Source organism: Lithobates pipiens, unplaced genomic scaffold, assembly GCF_037356315.1.
Source record: "Lithobates pipiens isolate NorthernLeopardFrog02 unplaced genomic scaffold, aLitPip1_a1.2 Scaffold_18, whole genome shotgun sequence".
Classification (NCBI taxonomy): domain Eukaryota; kingdom Metazoa; phylum Chordata; class Amphibia; order Anura; family Ranidae; genus Lithobates; species Lithobates pipiens.
This window is the reverse complement of record NW_027507758.1, coordinates 520058901-520077583: the sequence shown is the minus strand read 5'-3', so window position 1 is coordinate 520077583 and position 18683 is coordinate 520058901. Positions and strand designations below refer to the sequence as shown.

The 18683-nt window shown below is 43.0% G+C and overlaps 1 long non-coding RNA gene across 1 annotated transcript in view; it reads right to left on the bottom strand.

The window, feature by feature from the left end:
• Window positions 1-9604, bottom strand: part of LOC143990247 (uncharacterized) — a 205798-nt gene extending 196194 nt beyond the window's left edge. Inside the window, exon 1 of the long non-coding RNA XR_013277243.1 lies at window positions 9527-9604. This is a non-coding gene — a long non-coding RNA (uncharacterized LOC143990247). The remainder of the gene's footprint in view (window positions 1-9526) is intronic.
• Window positions 9605-18683: the final 9079 nt, after the last annotated feature.

Here is an 18683-nt window from a genome sequence, read left to right as displayed (position 1 = left end):
GTACCAGGCCGCGTGCCCTCAACATGGGGGGTGCCTTGGGGAAGGGGGGGCCGCGCGGCCCCCCCACCCCAAAGCACCTTGTCCCCATGTTGATGAGGACAAGGGCCTCTTCCCGACAACCCTGGCCGTTGGTTGTCGGGGTCTGCGGGCGGGGGGCTTATCGGAATCCGGGAGCCCCCTTTAATAAGGGGGCCCCCGGATACCGGCCCCCCACCCTATGTGAATGAGTATGGGGTACAATGTACCCCTACCCATTCACCTGTGAAAAAAAGTACAAAAAAAACACAACACAGGGTTAAAATATTTTATTGCACAGCTCCAGGGGTCTTCCGTCTTCGGGGGTCTTCTCGCCGGACTCCTCCGCTATCTTCTTGTAGCTCTTTTGCTAGCGGAGGAGTCCGGCTTTCTTCCTCGCCGCTGGCCTCTTCTCCCGACTTCGGGGGTCTTGTCCCCCTCTTCGGTTCTTCTGCCGGGCCAACGCGCCTTCTTATAGCTCTTTTACAGGCGGTGGCCCGGTCTTCTGTCGCCGCCGTCGCCGCCGTCGCCGCCACCTTCCGTTCTTCTTCTTCTTCTTCTTCTTCTTCTTCTTCTTCTCCAGGAGATGTTGCCTCGACGCTCTCTCCGGCCGGAATGCCAGGGACGCGCTCCGCTGCCACTTATATAGGGACAATGGGGCGGTGTCACATGGCTTTATGTCACATTCTTATTAAAGGGGGCTCCCGGATTCCGATAAGTCCCCCGCCCGCAGACCCCGACAACCAACGGCCAGGGTTGTTGGGAAGAGGCCCTTGTCCTCATCAACATGGGGACAAGGTGCTTTGGGGTGGCGGGGGCCGGGCGGCCCCCCCTTCCCCAAGGCACCCCCCCATGTTGAGGGCACGCGGCCTGGTACGGCTCAGGAGGGGGGGCGCTCGCTCGCCCCCTTTCCTGGCCGGCCGGGTAGCGTGCTCGGACAAGGGTCTGTTGTGGACTTGGGGGGGACCCCCACGCCGATTTTTTTCGGCGTTGGGGTTCCCCTTTAAGTCCATACCAGGCGGCGGGGTCAGCGACGTCTCCTTCGCGGGCCCCGCCTACCTGGAGACGCGCTCAAAATGAACGGACTTTCCTCCGCGTGTGTGGGCGAGTCCGTTCATTTCAAAAGTAGGGCGGATAGTATGGCGGACTTAGTCCGCCGTATTAGTCCGCTCAAAAAGTGCCGTGTGTGGGCAAGTCCGTTCATTCGAAAGTATGACGGACTGTCCGTCGGATTGTCTGACGGACTAAGTTGGCCAGACAGTCCGCCACGTGTGTACGCGGCTTTAGTGTCACCATCATCTACAATGCGATGCATCTCCTTCAGGTAATCACACCCATCCAGAACTCCAATCCCCCCGCCTTTATCCGCTGGTCTAATGACCAGTGATTTATTACTGCAGAGGGTATCCAAACCCTTTTGCAAATCACTTTGCATTTTGACCTTCTTAATCCTGATCTTATCCAAATCACGTAGAACTACATCCCTAAACACTTTAACGGGATTAAACAATGATGCATTTGAGAGATTGGAATGCTGAAATTCAGTTCTTCTGATGTTGTCCTCTCTAATGGGGTTGCTCAACATATATCTCTTAATGTTGAGCCTCCGGACATATTTGTGTACGTCCATATAGGTTTGAAATTTGCTCAAGCTCCTAGGCGGAGCAAACTTCAAACCTTTGTCCAGTAGCTTTTTCTCAGAATCTGCTTGCTCAAGTTGAAAATACCAGTACCTAAGATCTTTGACAGGCATTAAAAGCACCCCTCAAATGTCTATGCACAAGATATAATAGACAGCACATTGTGCTGTTCACACTAAGCGTCAGCATTGCATTGCTTCATAATTGAAGCCTCATGTCAAGTTAGGAGGCATTTGAAGCCTTTCAATGCCTCCCATTCAAGTCTATGGTAATGCTCCACAAACACTCTGGCAGGTGGTTTCGGCGCAGTATTGGTGCAGTTGCGGCACATTAAAATTAGTCACTTTCCATTGTGGAGCAGTTTTAACATTCATCAAACGCTATGAAACCGTGCATAGGGCATTTAGGGAACGTTTAACGCTTGTAAAACGCCCCATTCTAAAGCTCATTGATGCCTGTCTGATGCCTATACTAATGCCATACAAACGCTATAGGAGTGTTTGTTGAGCGTCAGTAATTTAGTCAAGTGTGAACAAGCCCTTAGTGGTAACCCCGAGCCACACTCGGGATTGCATTGCAGAATCCTGGGCCTCTCCAAACCCAAGATGGCACTGGACCATTTTAGAATCCTCCTTCCCGTTACTGCGCCTCGGCCTAGCCAGTCCCGAGGCTCGGAAATGGATGGATCCGCACCAAGGTCCTCTGGGGGCTGGTCAGGAGGACCAGGACCATGGATTCAGAACATACTTCTGGACCGGAACCCAGAACCACGTGATCTCAGCACCTTAAGTACCCTCTCCTGGAATACACAGCGAGACAACGCACCCACTGATTGGCTCCGAGAGAGAGATTGGTACCCAATGCCCATCAAAGGTGATACCTACACCCATGACCAGGCAGAACATAGTACAGTCCAGCCAAACTGAGGGCAAAACCACAATTTAGTGAAATTAACCCTAAGACCCAACTATAGTCTTAGGAAAAAACTAAATTTACAAAACATAGCACATGCTCTTTAGGAGCCTGGCGCTACATATATATATATATATATATATATATATATATACTCTGCATCCAGTATAGCCTATATCTACAATGCATTCTGTGGTGTACTGTTTCTAATACACTTCAGGCAGCTGTTGTACAGTTGCCAATACAGTGCAGGGGGTGTACACAGTATCTAATACAGTTGTTAGGTTTAGGGGGCAATTACTTTTTCACATAAAGCCAGGCAAGTTTGGACAGATTTTTTGCCTTAATAAATTAAACTATCATTTAAAAACTGCATTTTGTATTTACTCTGATTATTTTTGTGTAATAATAAAATTTATTTGATGATCTGAGTTATTTACGTGTGACAAATATGCTAAAAAAAAAAAAAAAAAAAAAAGAGGGGGCAAATACTTTTTCACAGCATTGCATATACTGTTCTTTCTGTCTGGAAACTTGAGATTGTCCATAGCAACCAAAAAGTGTCCCTTTACGTCAAAAGACCAGATAGAAAACAGCGATAGTTATATTATTATTTTTTATAATTTTATAATTTTTATTATAATTATTTATAGTTATTTTTTTATATTATAATTTATGATTTTGTTTTTCAAACTTTATCATACTCGGGATGTCTATTAGACTCTTGTTTGGACAAATTTAAGTGTGTTATTACTAAAGCCTCATACACACGATAGGACTTTGTACAAACTTTCCCTTGGATTTTTGTACAAAGGGCGTCGGCCCTGAATTGGTATTGCATACACACGGTAGGACTTTTTCAGACAACTTTCACCAAATCATGTGGTTTTTCTGCTCTTTACCGCCACCTTTGGTCAACTTCTGGATTGTTGTCTGATCTTTTGCATTGCTTCTGAGCATGCCTGTTTGTACTTTGTACAAAAGTCTTATGGTTTTCTGTACACACGATCAGACTTTACTCCATTGGACTTTTGTTGGCAGAAAGTTTGTCCATTCGCACAGCTAACAAAAGTCCAATGAAAACCAAAAAAGTTTGTCCGATGGAGCATACACACGGTCGGATGTTGCTCCAAAACAGCTAATTTGCATGTTTGTTGTCAAAAAGTCTGATCGTGTGTATGGGCCTTAAGAATTACAGGCCTACAATGTAAAAGCAAATAAAATTTTAATATAAAGCCAAATTTCTATGTGAGACAATGTACCGCTTTGAGATTCAAAAATCTTTTTATGTCACCAGGGAGGTTACATAAAAGCACAATAAACGCACAATAGGAATTGCACTCACAAGAGTAGCAGTACCTATCTGCATTAATAGGATAGTAGTGTGGCTGGACTGTGAACCTGTGTTGCAGCTAAATGCCGGAGCCCTATGCACTGCAGCTAAACAGAATATAAGGCTGTACATGCACCGCTCAAATGTTGGCCAGTTCTTGCTAAATCATCATTGAGCTGTAGGTGGCCATTTAGCACCTCATCGAAAACCTGATGAAGGAGGAGGAGCCTGGAGGAACACTGTATGCCAAACAGCTGCTTGAATACAAAAGCCAGTAGTGCAAATTCCTTCATCCACACTGTTTAGAATAAATGGAGGAATCTATTAACCACTTCAGCCCCGGAAGAATTTACCCCCTTCCTGACCAGGCCATTTTTGAGAAACGGCACTGCCTCGCTTTAACTGACAATTGCGTGATGGTGCGACGCTGTACGTCCCTTTTCCCCACAATTAGAGCTTTTTTTTGGTGGCATTTAATCACCTCTACGTTTTTGTTTTTTTGCGCTATAAACAAAAAGAAGAGCGACAATTTTGAAAAAAAAAACACAATATCTTTTATCTTTTGCAATAATAAATATCCCAAATATATCCCTCTGTGTACAGATCTGTACAGTGGAGGGGAGAGATTGGATGGCAGCAGCGCTGTGGGCTAGATCTGTAGTCCCCACATTGCTGCTCTGTGACAATTTCAGTCACAGCCATCCCTCCATACTCTGCCAATACCCTGCCACACTGTGCCAATACTTTGACAATACTCTGCCAATACCCTGCCAATACTCGCCAATACTCTGCAATACCCTGCAATACCATGCAAAACCCTGCCAATACTCTGCAATACCCTGCCAAACCCTGGCAATACTCTGCAATACCCAGCCATACTCTGCCATACTCTGCAATACTCTGCCATACTCAGCCATACCCTGCAATACCCAGCCATATCCTGCAATGCCCAGCCATACTCTGCCATACTCTGCCATACCCAGCCATACTCTGCAATACCCAGCCATACTCTGCAATACCCAGCCATAATCTGCAATACTCGGTTATACCCAGCCATACTCTGCAATACCCAGCCATACTCTGCTATACTCGGTAATACCCAGCCATACACGGCAATACCCAGCCATGCTCAGCCGTACCCAGCCATACTCAGCCAATATTACAGTGGGGGAGATTACATGGATATTAGAGTGGGGGAGATGACATGGATATTACAGTGGGGGAGATGTCCATTACAGTGGGGGAGATGACATGGATATTACGGTGGGGGAGATGACATGGATATTACAGTGGGGGAGATGACATGGATATTACAGTGGGGAGATTGTGGATATTACAGTGGGGACTAAATGGTGGTGTAATTATCACAGGTTTTTGCAAATTCAATTATTTGCTGATCCAAAAAATGATCCGATCCGTGATTCTGATCCCAGGAACAATCCAATCCATGAGTTTTTTGATCCGTTGCAACCCTATACAGCGTCCTGGAGGGAGGTTCCTAACAGAATCCTCCCAAGATGGATGGAGGAGTCTGATTTGTTTTTTATTAAGCCCACTGGCTGAACGATAAAAAAAACGAATGGCATATAGCCAGCTTTAGGCCTTATTCACACTGGCATACTGTAGGGCTAGTTTGTGCCAGAATGTAGTGCATGAAAGGCCCAATCTGTGCATGTTTTCTGCATTGCATTCAAGACACACTGCCTTTGCGATTTGCTGCTGGTTCCAACACATTGTTAATGGCACCCCAAACACAGATCACAAACAAATGCGTTTTGCCGGCACCAGATCACATGAAAATGGAGTACCATGCAATTTGGTGTGGCACATTTTTCAAAAATAGTGCATGCGCTACTTTTTGTGTTTTATGGTGGGATTTGCAGCCCAAATGAATGGGCTGCAAAGTAGAACTGCAGGAATCACACAATCGATTCTGGTGTGAACCGGCCCTAAGCGTACATCTGTGTGAAGGTCCACGTATAGTCTGCCCAGGATGCACAGGTGTTCCATGCATCTGCATGCAGGCAGTTCCATTCATACCTGTAGGGGTGCAGAAACTGCATGGACACAGCTGCTGGTCCCAATTTGACAGCAATACAGGTGCGTTTGGGGCCGCGCACCCAAATATGGATGGCTGTTTGCATTGATGTACCATCAAAGTGGAGTTCCACCCGTTTTTTAGTTTATTAAAAGTCAGCAGCTGCAATAAGCATAGCTGCTGACCTTTATAAAACCAACACTTACCTGCCCCACGGTCCATCGATGTGGCCGCCTGGAGGCTAGCTCCTCTCCCCATCCTCTCCTCGGCGCCGTCATGGTAACTGTGGGCACCTGGCCGTGACAGCTTACGACTTCACACCCGGGCGTGCACTGCGCTCTCCTATTGGCCAGCTGATATTCTGGGACCTGAGTTGTGTCCCAGAAGATTGCTGGCAGGGAGGGGCTGCCTAGAGCGAGAGGAGGAGTTGCCGAGGCGGCTGAAGATAGTAAGCAGGAAGAGGGACAGGAAGTCCCATGAAAAAAGGGTACACACTCCCCCACTCAAAAAAAATTACATGCCAAATTTGGCATGTCGGGGACTAGGAGTGCTTAAAGCGGAAGTCCCACTTTTGGGTGGAACTCCACTTTAATTATGCCCATGTGAATGAGGTCTTAGGAAAAGAAATGCAGGTCAACTATTGTCTACTTTTAGAAAACACAGCATCAATCCAGCTAAATTTTAAGTGTCTGTGGGGTCCGCAGGTAAACACTGCAGTTGTTTACTCACTGGAACTAACTAGAGGTAGAATAGCTCAGAGGAAGGGGGTGTGGCCCCGAAATGCATCAGGTTTTACACCCCTTGATGTGAACAGTATAGGTTTGCCCACACTGCATAGCATTGTGTGGTTCTATGGCTAATTGACAGTTGGCATTTTGTGAGTATCCATTCTTATGGATTTTAATATTCAAATAAAAGTCTTTCGGTAATGCACTAGGTGCGTGTGCCTCCCTTTTTTGTTTGTTTTTGTATTATCAATTCGGATTACCCCACCTGAGGAGGGCTGCATCCGCCCAGTTTTGGAATAGCCATTGTCCTTGTGCTTTCCACCACAGAAGACCTCATAGTGCTGGAAGTGACTGCTTGCCTGGAAGTAGAAAATACTGTGACTGTGAGATATGCCATTTGGTGCTCCAATGCTCTACTGCTATAAGAACCTTTTTTTAATAATTAAAATCTTCCATAACTTTGGATACAGCAACTTAATACAGGGAAGGTGAACATAGGCCTTCTGGCTTGGTTCGCCCTCTCTTTGAGGGGTCTCCCTTCGGGGGAGCCCCTACCCTAGTACCTGGGTGGGTCTGTTTCGGCAGACCTTACGGAGAAAAACGGTCGTCTGGCTTCGGCTGGATGGGCCATGTATTTGGTACCTCAGTCCCCGTCTGGAGCCTAACGCCCCGGGGGATCAGGGTAAGGTCCTTCCTTGTGGAGGACAGCAGACACCCGTTGCACGTTTTTGTGTGTCACTCTTTATGTGTGTGCACTTTTTTTGGCACCGGGTGGAAGTTTTTGGGTGTGTTTTGCACGCCATAGGCTTTTTCAATAGAAAAAAAAATTAATACAGGATACATTATAAACATAGACAAAATATACTGAAGTCAGCATTTCTCACTCACTACTAGTGCAGATGAAAAGCACTGAATGCAGCATTTTCATACTATTGTGAAACACTAATCTAGAGAGTTCAATTGTAAGCTCACTGGTCCTGTCACACAAGATGCACAGGGGATTACAAGTGCTCAGAATCCCCTTTGAAAGGGGCAATTTTAAAAAGCCACCCATTATTTGCAAAGTTCAAACTTGATATCCTTGATTTTGTTCTATGTGAGGTGATTTACATATATAATGCATATTTAAAATAAGAATACATAAGAAGTACATACTACGATTTGACATTATAGAATCCATATAGTCTTCTTGAATTACATACATATTGTCATTTTGGAAAATGCAAAGTTTGATCTTCCTTTTCCTAAAGGTTCTTTCACACTCTTTTGTTAAGCTTTTCAGAAGACAGAATAGCAGCATTCCTAATCCCCTTTTTTATTTACATTTTTTATTTTATTTTAAATTTTTTTATCAATTGCCAAGTTGAAATTTTATATTGGGGGACCATACTGCAACTGTGGGCCAGGCATTTTGTTCATGGTTGCGGTGTGGCCCCCATATCTCAATGGACGAGCAGTGCTGCCTGTCAAACTCAGCAGACTCACTTAAAAATGCCATAGCTGCGAAGCAAAGCATTGCAGCCATGGCATGTATACAGCCCACTGTTGGCTGCCCCTGTAAAAAAGCCCTAACTCTTGTACTTACTCCTGAGAACAGATTGCAGACTTCCTGTCCTTTCATGTGGTAGTTGCATTAGTTTTCTTTTTTCAGTTTTTTTTTTCATTTAATTTCACCTGGTGATCCTACCAGTAGCCACTTCATAGCCTAACCACTTAAGGACCGAGCCTCTTTCTGAGATTTGTTGTTGCTAGAAAATTACTTAGAACCCAAACATTATATATATTTTTTATAACACCCTAGAGAATAAAATGGCAGCTGGTTGCAATACCTTCTGTCACACCGTATTTGCGCAGCGGTCTTACAAGCGCACTTTTTTTGGAAAACATACACTCTTTTAAATTAAAAAATAAGACAACAGTAAAGTTATTTCCTCCTCCCATGCTCGTCTCCACGATTTCTCCAAAGCCTCTCCCATCCTCTGGAATTCTCTACCTCAACCTGTCTCCAAAGCCTCAACATTCTCCTACTCTGGCTGCCTTCAGGCAATCCCTGAAAACTCATCTCTTCAGGGAAGCCTATCATGCCTCCAACTAGACTTTTACCACTTCCATCAGTCATTCCCAACAGTTACAACCTTTTGTACCACTTTCCTCATCCTATTAGATTGTAAGCTCTTCTGAGCAGGACCCTCTTAATCCTGTTGTATTTTATTGTATTGTAACTGTATTGTCTCCCTTTTATATTGTAAATCGTTGCGTAAACTGTTATCGCCATATAAAACCTATATAATAATAATAATAATAATAGTCAAGATTAAAAATTATTACTGCAAATATATCAGGTTGTATATGTTTTTGTTTGAAAATGTCAGCTACAGAAGTACTTGAGTTGAATATTAATACCTCAAAGACCTCCAGTTCCCATCTGTTTTACTGATTATCATTTTTGAATTTGGTTGAGTCTATACTTGGCTTAGATCATACAGGAGTTGATTTACTAAAACTGGAGAGTGCAAAATCTGGTGCAGCTGTGCTTGGTAACCAATCAGCTTCTAACTTCAGCTTGTCCAATTAAGCTTTGACAAAAAAACCTGGGAGCTAATTGCTTTCTAAACCAGGAACTCTCTGGTTTTAGTAGATCAACCTCACAGCGTGTGATAATATAAAACAGATCTTAACATTCGCATACAATTTTTGTCACAAGCAGACTTTTGGAGGAACATTAGGTTGAATATCAAGCTTATCGTCAACTTTACTTCTAAAGAATAGCTACAAAAATCCATGGGCAAACAGGTATTAAGGTTCTTTTCTGGCTCTGTGTAGTCTTGTCACATCTGTACTTCATAAATTTCCTACTTACATGGGAAGTACAAAGTCCAGTAGTCCATCCAAAAACCAGAAGTTTCATTTTAAGTGTTGTTCCTCTTATATAACTGCCAACAAAATCATATAGATGTCATTCATCAATTAGAATGATAGTGTTTTTTTTTCTACATTAATAATTAACAAAATATATTATTTTCATTTTGAAATGGAAGTACATATGGAGATGTCAAGAGTCTCCGTTAATGAGTTGGTTCATATGGTATAACTCTAAGGAAGCCATTTAATTTGAATTGCAGAAATAGATTTATGTTTACGTTTTTTTTTTTATCATTTAATCAATATTATCTAATTTGCTTTTCTACATCTTTCCTGTGAATAATGGCAAATTGTATATGTTGCGGTTCACGGCTGGTAAAAATTTAAAAAAAATCTGTTTTATCACTGCAAAATGTGCACATCTGATCAGATAGACATAGAACAAATGGTTTTCTATGGAGTGAGCTAAACAAGTAGAATACAATAGCAGACCAGCATGCAGCGATCAATTTCTCATGTGACGAGCCCTTAGCCATAATCACATTGTGCAGATAATAAAAAAATAAATTAAAAAACTTATGATAAAATGAATGTTCTGACATGTATAGCAAGCAGCCCTTTATTTATTGGGTGGAGTACCAGTGGTACCATTTCTATTTGTAAGATTTGCTGTGTCCTTAAAGGGGCACAGAAAAATGGTGCTTATTGACCTGGAAATGTTCTTTTCTTTTTACTTTCTTATTTTTCTTTATTTTGTGATATAATCAGTACCTAATAAATATTTTTTTTGTACCAATTGCAAGAGTATTTTACTTGCTAACCTTCCATGTTCTTTCTAGAGAGATTTTCTTATCCTTTGATATAAAATGTACCAGCCTGATTGGATGCTTTCATTCTAATCCTACATATACTGTAGTTTGAATTTCCAAGTTGCCTCAGCTAGTGATATTAAGATCTTTATTGACATAAAGCACAGAGATTTGAACAAGCATATTTTCCTGCCTTGTTCTTGTCAAAAATGCAATGTAACCATCTAACTGTTGACTTTATTTGTTGGATTGAATATTAATAAAATCCTTTGTAAAAGATATACAACGTACCAAATGTTGATGCTATGGTTGAACACAAGATAAGTGTTTCTTTTCTATAGGCAAACTCAAATTTTGCAACTAGATTTTCCCATGTTGGCTACTTTGCCATATGTATAAATAACAACAGTGTGTAATCAGGATGTTTGTAGGGCCTATTCGGTCTTTTTCCGATTTATATATGATTATGGAGACAATTGTTGTGTGTAAGCTCTAATGAGCAGGGCCCTCTGATTCCTCTTGTACCAAATTGTAATGTAACTGTAATGTCTGCCCTCATGTTGTAAAGCGCTGAGCAAACTGTTGGCGCTATATAAAACCTCTATAATAATTATAATGTAACCTTGGCACTTCAAATTTTGAATGCACCGTTGGTGCATTTTTGTTTTAAAAACGATATGAAAATAAAAATTATACAAATATAAATAAATACATGTTCCATAATGAACATTAACCAGTAAAAATCAATTTGCCAGGGGTATAAAGTCAAGAGAGTATTACTAAGGCTAGAGTTTCTAGCAGCTCACTCATATTACTAAACTTGCTAATGGTTAATTGCTAGGCGTAGCAACAAATTGCTACATGAATTAAAATTCTCTTCGTATGGTGTGAAATACAGAAATAGCTTGTAATAATGTCTAAGGTTGTGCGACTGCACAATGCTCCAAGTGGTGCAAATTCTGGGGTAGACGGTACACAAGTTGGCCCAGATTTGGTTAGCAAACAGTTTCGCTAACCTTATTTAAAGTTTGTCTATTTGGGGGGGGGGGGGGGGGGTTAGCTCTACAAATGACCAATTCTGGTCATTTGTATGGCTAATCAGCAAGAAAAGCCATGGGCATGTACGTACCAGTGCCAGAATGAAAAATAAAAATGAAAGGATCTCTCCCCACACAGAATTGTTAGCTCTAGGGCAGGCCATAAATGGTGTGATTTTCTTTCCTGCAATCACGGATTTCAAGAAAGAGAAAATCACTCGATTCCCCCATCAAAACAGTTGTAAAAAACAAAACAAACATAAAAAAAACAGTGTCAGTGTTGATGGGGGTATCCCTCCCGGGGAGCTTTTGTGTTATCCCACCATGGAAGGGGATCAGGAGCCTTCTCTGCCAGTAGTTATTACTAGTGGCAATAATTGCACACTGTAAACCTCACTTGCTTTTTGTACCCAAGTGGATCGATGGATCCGCAATATTGTCATTGTGTATTGGAACAGTTAGGCCGGTCACAGATGGTGCGAATCTCAGCCAGTTAAGCAGGGACCAGCCAAGATTTGAACCATCTATGAATAGGTTGGATGTACCCAAGGGGATCCATCGAATATTGCTGCTGTGACTCGCCCTTTTAAAAAAAGAGGGCTGGGTTATTAATTATTATAAATTACTGACTCAGATCACCAGGGGCAATGGCTATGTACTGCGTTATATGTTGTTCATTTTCTCTGATGGCAAAGCTCTCAGCCAAAACTTTACAAGTCATTAATTTCACGAATCCTGGGGTTCTACCGCAAACCTAGGCTTCATCCCTACCGCTAAGGTATTCTCCCTCTCTATTCAATTTTATTTCTAATTGGCATGTCATAAAAGGAAAGGAAAAACAGCTAAATTGTTATTTTATTAACATGTTTACATTGTTAAATTTTTATATCACAGATCCACCAAGTATAAATCCAGGTAACTAAAAAAAAAAAAAAAAAGAAAAAAAAAAGGGAAATCCAGCATTGAACTTTAAATATCTTTAAGAATGGGATCAAAAGTAATGTAAACCTTTTTAGGTCTAGTAGAAAGCTTCCGCCACAGTAAATGAACACCTTATGACAGTGGAGACATATATCATGTCAGCAGCTGCCTGAGACAGGAGTGCTGGAAAATCATTTCTGCTTTTAGCGATGAACAGCGTTGCAAGAGCCAGGTGCACACCGTGAAAGTGGCAATTAAGGAATTAGCCTGATGGAGGGCTTCTTAACCCAAAAAAGTCATTGCTTTACTTCATGTTTCACTGTGGCTTTTAAAAACCAATAAATGTCATTCTTTGAACATATTTCTATTTAATTGCACTGTTCAAGGTGGGCAATCTACGAGAACATCACAGTAAAAAGCTGATGTGTGGCCAGATTCTTGTGTTTTATGCATTATTTATTTTCCGAAAAGCTGTTTTTACCATAAAACTGAATATTATATTGTTATTTTTTTGCCTCTAAAACTATTGTCTAAACCTTTTGTAAATTTCTATTGAGTTGTCAGGTCAGTGAGGTCAAATACATTGTCTATTTTTTGCTGTACGTCAGTATTTTCCTGAACTGGGAAACTAGGAAGTAGGATATGCTTATAAATAAAAAAGGTGAAGTAAGGAAGCATGAGAATTAATCATATGAATCTTAGTGACATACACCACATTTATGAAGTGGCTATAGTGTCAGGTTGCCAGCTGTCCCTTTATAACAGGAACATATCTCATTATCATCAAAATGTTGTTGCCCTCAGTCAACCTTTTCCTCAATCTGTAATATATAAGTAATGTCTTGGCCACCTCCGTATGTAAATACTTGACATCACAATGTGTAAATTCAATTGATTTGAATTGTGTGAAATCAAAGGAGGGTTTAGGTTAACACATATATAATACTGTAACACACCAATCATAAAATATGGTCATTTAATTATGTGCTAACAATAAATTACATAAGAACTGAGCAACCCCAAATATTCCTCCTGTCCACATTAAAAAAAGCTTTTTACAAATGTAGCAATAACTCCAGAGTTGACATGTATTTATCTAAATAATATTATTATACAGAATATGGATATCTCCAGAGTCTATGGGATTGATTTACTGAAGACCATTAGACTGTGCACTTTGCGGCGTGAAATCCCCCCCCCCCCAAAAAAAGCAGCATTTTTGCTTGCACACGATTGGATGATGGAAGTCAGCAGAGCTCTCCCTCATTTACTAAGCTCTGTCTATTGGCCTTTAGTAAATCAACCCCATAGACTGTGGAGATATCCAAACAGTTGCGTCGAGGGGGGGGGGGGGGGTCTGACCAGGGCTATAGCCCCGAGTGGGCCCCCAAAAATCCCCAGGTTTCATATTTGACATTCAGATTTATTAGTGCTGAGTCCCAAGGCCTTGGGTTGGCCTGGAACTCATCAACTGATCGGGCTGCATTGATGGGCACAGGTAAAGCTGAGCTAATGGGCACTAATAAGGCTGTATTGATTGGCACAGGTTAGGCTGAGATGATGGGCACTGATCAGGCTGCATTGATGGGCACTGGTGAGGCTGAGCTGATGGGCACTAATCAGGCTGCATTGATGGGCATTGGTGAGGCTGAGCTGATGGGCACTGATGAGGCGCATTGATGGGCACTGGTGAGGCTGAGCTGATATGCACTGATCAGGCTGCATTGATGGGCACAGGTAAGGCTGCACTGATGGGCACAGGTAAGGCTTAGCTGATGGGCACTGATCAGGCTGCATTGATGGGGACTGATGAGGCTGCATTGATGGGCACTGGTGAGGCTGCCTTAATGGGCACTGGTGAGGCTGCCTTGATGGGCATTGGTGAGGTTGCATTGATGGGCACTGATTAGGCTGCATTGATGGGCACTGGTGAGCGAGGCAGCAACCAGTGAGCCCACCCCCCCCCCATGATGCCGGGGGGCTTGGGCTGGACTTACTTCAAAATGTGGAAGGGGTTATCAAACTTACCTTTTGGGCTGAAGCCCCTGGTCTTTTTCCCACCTAGCAACACCCCTATATCCAGGGGTTCTCGTCCACATTAGTGGCTGACCTCACAAATGCACTTATGGAAGAATGGTCAAACATTCCCATAGACACACTCCTAAACCTTGTGGACTGCCTTCTCAGAAGAGTTGAAGCTGTTATAGCTGCAATAGGTGGGCCAACTCAATAATGAACCCTTCGGACTAAGACTGGGATTTCATTAAACTCCATGTGCGTGTAAAGGCAGACGTCTCAATACTTTTGGTAATATAGTGCAGCTCTAAATGGGCTAAAGCCAGCCATACATGCAGTGGCATCAGCGGGGGGCTGATGGTGGCTAAAGCCTAGAGTGGGTCCCCAAAAAGCCCCAGGTCTCGGATAGGCACGGTTCTATTATTAGCCCTGAGGTCGCCGCTGTGCAGGGACCGATCTGTCCCGAGAGCAGCCGAGTGTAATAGCAGGTCCAGCCTTCAGGAGCCTGCAGCGCTAATGGACATCCCACTAGTCCAATGCAGGGACTGCGGGACGTGTGACGTCCATCATAGGCGCTGCAGGCTCCAGAAAACGGGAATTACAATATGGTTGCCATGCCACTGTAAGGAGATCCTGACCCACTTGGTGCTCGGGTGGCCAGGCGGCTATCCTCTCCTCATCATGGCTCTGGCTACCTTAAAGCGGGATTCCACTGCCGTTTTTTTTTTTTTTTACCTGTGTCACTGTTGGGCAATTCCTACCGGGTCTTTGCAGCCACGATCGGCGTCTTTTTAACCCCCGGCGTGACGATTTCATTGCTAAGGAAAACTTTTAAAAAAGCAGTCCGGCGGTTTCCATTTTCACCGTGGGCGTTTGAAGCCCACAAGCATTTACTTCCTGGATGCGATGACACTGAGCTCCCAGCATCCACTGCTCCATCTCGCACATGCTCATCGAGTGTCCTCTTTGTTTTCCTTCCTTTTGTCTCCTGTGCTATAGTGGTAATGGCTGATAGAGCTGCCTGCCCACTTTCAAAATGGCAATTTCGGCTTGACTGTGTCCCCCATGGATTCCTGGGAAATAGCTAAAAAAGTTCCCAGGGACCATTGCGAAGCCGATAAACACGCCTACTCCCACGGGAGGAGAGCCCAGAAGTCGGCATAAACATTAAAAATAAAAGGTAAATACTGCATATTATTTTATTTCAATGGTCATAACTGCATCTATGTTCCAAAGCCATTTGAATAAGACGAACTTGCAATTTTCTGTACAAAACCACTTTAAGTCTATTCTACTGTGTGATGGGCTCGCCGCTGAGCTGCAAGAGGACACCTAGGTAGGTCAGTGTATGTCAGGTAGGTCATTGTGTGTCAGGTAGGTCATTGTAGGTCAGTGTATGTGTGGTAGGTCAGTGTGGGTCAGTGTCAAGTAGGTCAGTGTGGGTCAGTATATGTCAGTGTGTGTCAGGTAGGTCAGTGTATGTCAGGTAGGTCAATGTATGTCAGGTAGGTCAGTGTAGGTCAGTGTATGTCAGGTAGGTCAGCGTCAAGTAGGTCAGAGCGTATCAGGTAGGCACTACCCTCCCCCCCCCCTCCCCGGTGCTGGGCTCGGACTTTGGGCTGAAACCCCTGTTTTTTTTGCCACCAAGCATTGCCACTGCATACATGCATCAGCATTTGGCAGGTTCAGCAGTAACCAGATGAATTTCGATCCATGTATGTGCAGGGAGGTTGAAGAGAATTCGGTCTATTGATTTACTAATGTATAACTGCCTTGTCAGATTTTTCCCATTCGATCAGAGCTGCAGGCTATGGCCTTCAATGTATTCTGATGGCAGACGAAGTCACCCCACTCTCAGAATACCATAACTCAGCAGGGAGGATTTCCTCATCCCTCTTCAGTGTGTTGATGGGGGAATCAGGTCAGTTTTTTTTCAGCTTGCTGTTTGAGCAGAAAACACCGACTAATCTATGGGCTGCCTTAGGACCAGATAAAAAGCAGGAAAGGTTCCCTAGCATGCACACTTCAGCCTGAAGTCTTGTCAGCGTGTAATAAATTAGATTTGGAGAGTGGCTGGTGTAACTCAATGCAGGTGCTGGTGTTATCTGTGAAATATAGTACTTTGTAACCCACAACCTCCAGTCTTGAACTAAACCTAAATGTTAATTTGAGCAAAAACCCAGACTGTTGTCTTCAAAGACATTTTATTTTTAATGGATTTAAGATTTTATCAGTTGTAGATTTGAGTTTGTTCTCATCTGTTTTGTATAATCGGTGACACTGACTAGGAACACATAAAATGTAGTAAAAACTGAGATTTCGGAATGAAAGGGCTTTAGACACATAACAAACGTGAATAAAGAGAATGTTCAGTGCAGGTGGGAGCATGCACCAAAGAAATTGGAAAATTGTTACTATTTCTACCTTTTTCTTTTGCACCTCACTGCTGCTCATCTGGATGCAGAAATCTCCCACTCTGTGCTATTGTATTCGGACAGCGGGGACTCCCCTCCGTCAGAAAACACTGATCAGTGCTGCAGCCACTGGCTGCAACAGCTGATCAAATTCTGGTTTTCCAGCATGATCGTTGGATCGAAGTTGGTCTTAATGAGGAAGTTAACCCTGATGGCTTTACTTCCTCTTTCATTCCCTGAAAAGGTAAAGCATAATGGACTACTATGCATCGCATAGTAGTCCATTATGTGTCACTTACCTGACACAGGAGCCAGTGAAGTCACCGCTGTCCCCTGTAGTTCCGGCGCATCCATCTTCTCGGTGGGTGTCGCCGATCCGCCGCTGTCATTCAGCGAAGCAGCGATGACGTCACTCCCACGCATGCGCACGGAAGCCACCACTCGCGGCATATCGCCATTGACCGCAGCGCGCTCAGTGCGCCTGCGTGCCGCTATCTATGGCGCATGCTTTCGGAAAATATCTCCTAAACCGTGTAGGTTTAGGAGATATTTCTTGGACCTACAGGTAAGCCTTAATCTAGGCTTACCTGTAGGTCAAAGTTGGTTGTAAGGGTTTACAACCACTTTAAGCCTCGTACACACGATCACATTTTCCGTAGACAAAACTTCGGACTTTTGTCCGAAGGGCATTGGCCAGGAACTTTTCTTGCATACAAACGGCAAGGAATTGTCGGCCAACGAACACAAACGTAGTGACTTACTACATGGTTATTCAGCTCTTTAGCGCCACCCTTTGGGCTCCTTCTGCTAATTTCGTGTTAGTAGAAGTTTGGTGAATGTTGTTTCACGCTTTTCATTTTGCTCTTTTCAGTTCCTTTCTGAATGGCCATCCATCAACCAGCAATGTTACGGAATCAACTGAGATAACGTGTTATTTATTATTGGCCTTGGAGTTATTGCTTTGACCCAAGTCCAGTCCAGGAACAGGAGGAGGAGGATTTCTTGGAACAAAAGTGAGTTGCTTTATTAATCGTGACCAATTATGTCATATGCCTTTGCTGCAGGAGCTCCAGGAGAATAATCTGGATGATTGTCAAAATTATCTCCGGATGATGGACCCTGTCTTTCACCAACTCATTAGTGACCCCCTATATTTAGAAGCAGGACACATGCATGAGGCTTTTGTTTAATTTTTGGTTGAATAATGATTGATTTGGTATATTTTCTTTATTTTTGGATGCATGGAATGCACTTGGTTAAGTTCTATTGACAGATAGCATGTCTAATTTTATTTGTTTTCTTTTTTTAATGATCAGTAAAAAAAAATGTGGAGAAAAAATACTTGGCTATGTGTTTTACTTCAAATGACAGTTTGGGAGTAGGCAGCTACATTTTAAAAAATACAACGTAAAATTAACAAGGAACACCAACATAGTTGTATCTTTGATCTTAAAAACTATGGGATAATGGTGTTGTGGTAACTTGCACCAAAAAAAAAAAAAAAAAGTATAACTATATTATTTTTGATATCACTAGAAAAAAAAAGCCTTTGAAAATTAGTTTGCGATAACTCAATCAGTATCACCAGCAAAGCAGCTTCATTATTATCCAATTAAAGAAGAAGAGAGTTGTGCGCTGCATTTTGAGCTTTCATAATTTGCCACTTCTCCATTACGAACGCTAGTTTACAAGATCGACCGCTTCTGGCTCGTCCTTGCTTCCGAGTGTGCATGTTTGTATTTTGGACTTTTGTCTGACAGACTTCTGTACACGCTCGGAAAATCCGACAACAGACATTTGTCTGTGGAAAATTTTAAATCCTGCCATCCAACATTTGCTTGCGGAAAATCCGACAACAATTGTCCGATGGAGCGTACAAACGGTGGGATTTTCCACCAACAGCCTGTCATCACACATTTCCCGTCAGAAAATCATGCGTACAGGGCTTAAGGGTCAGC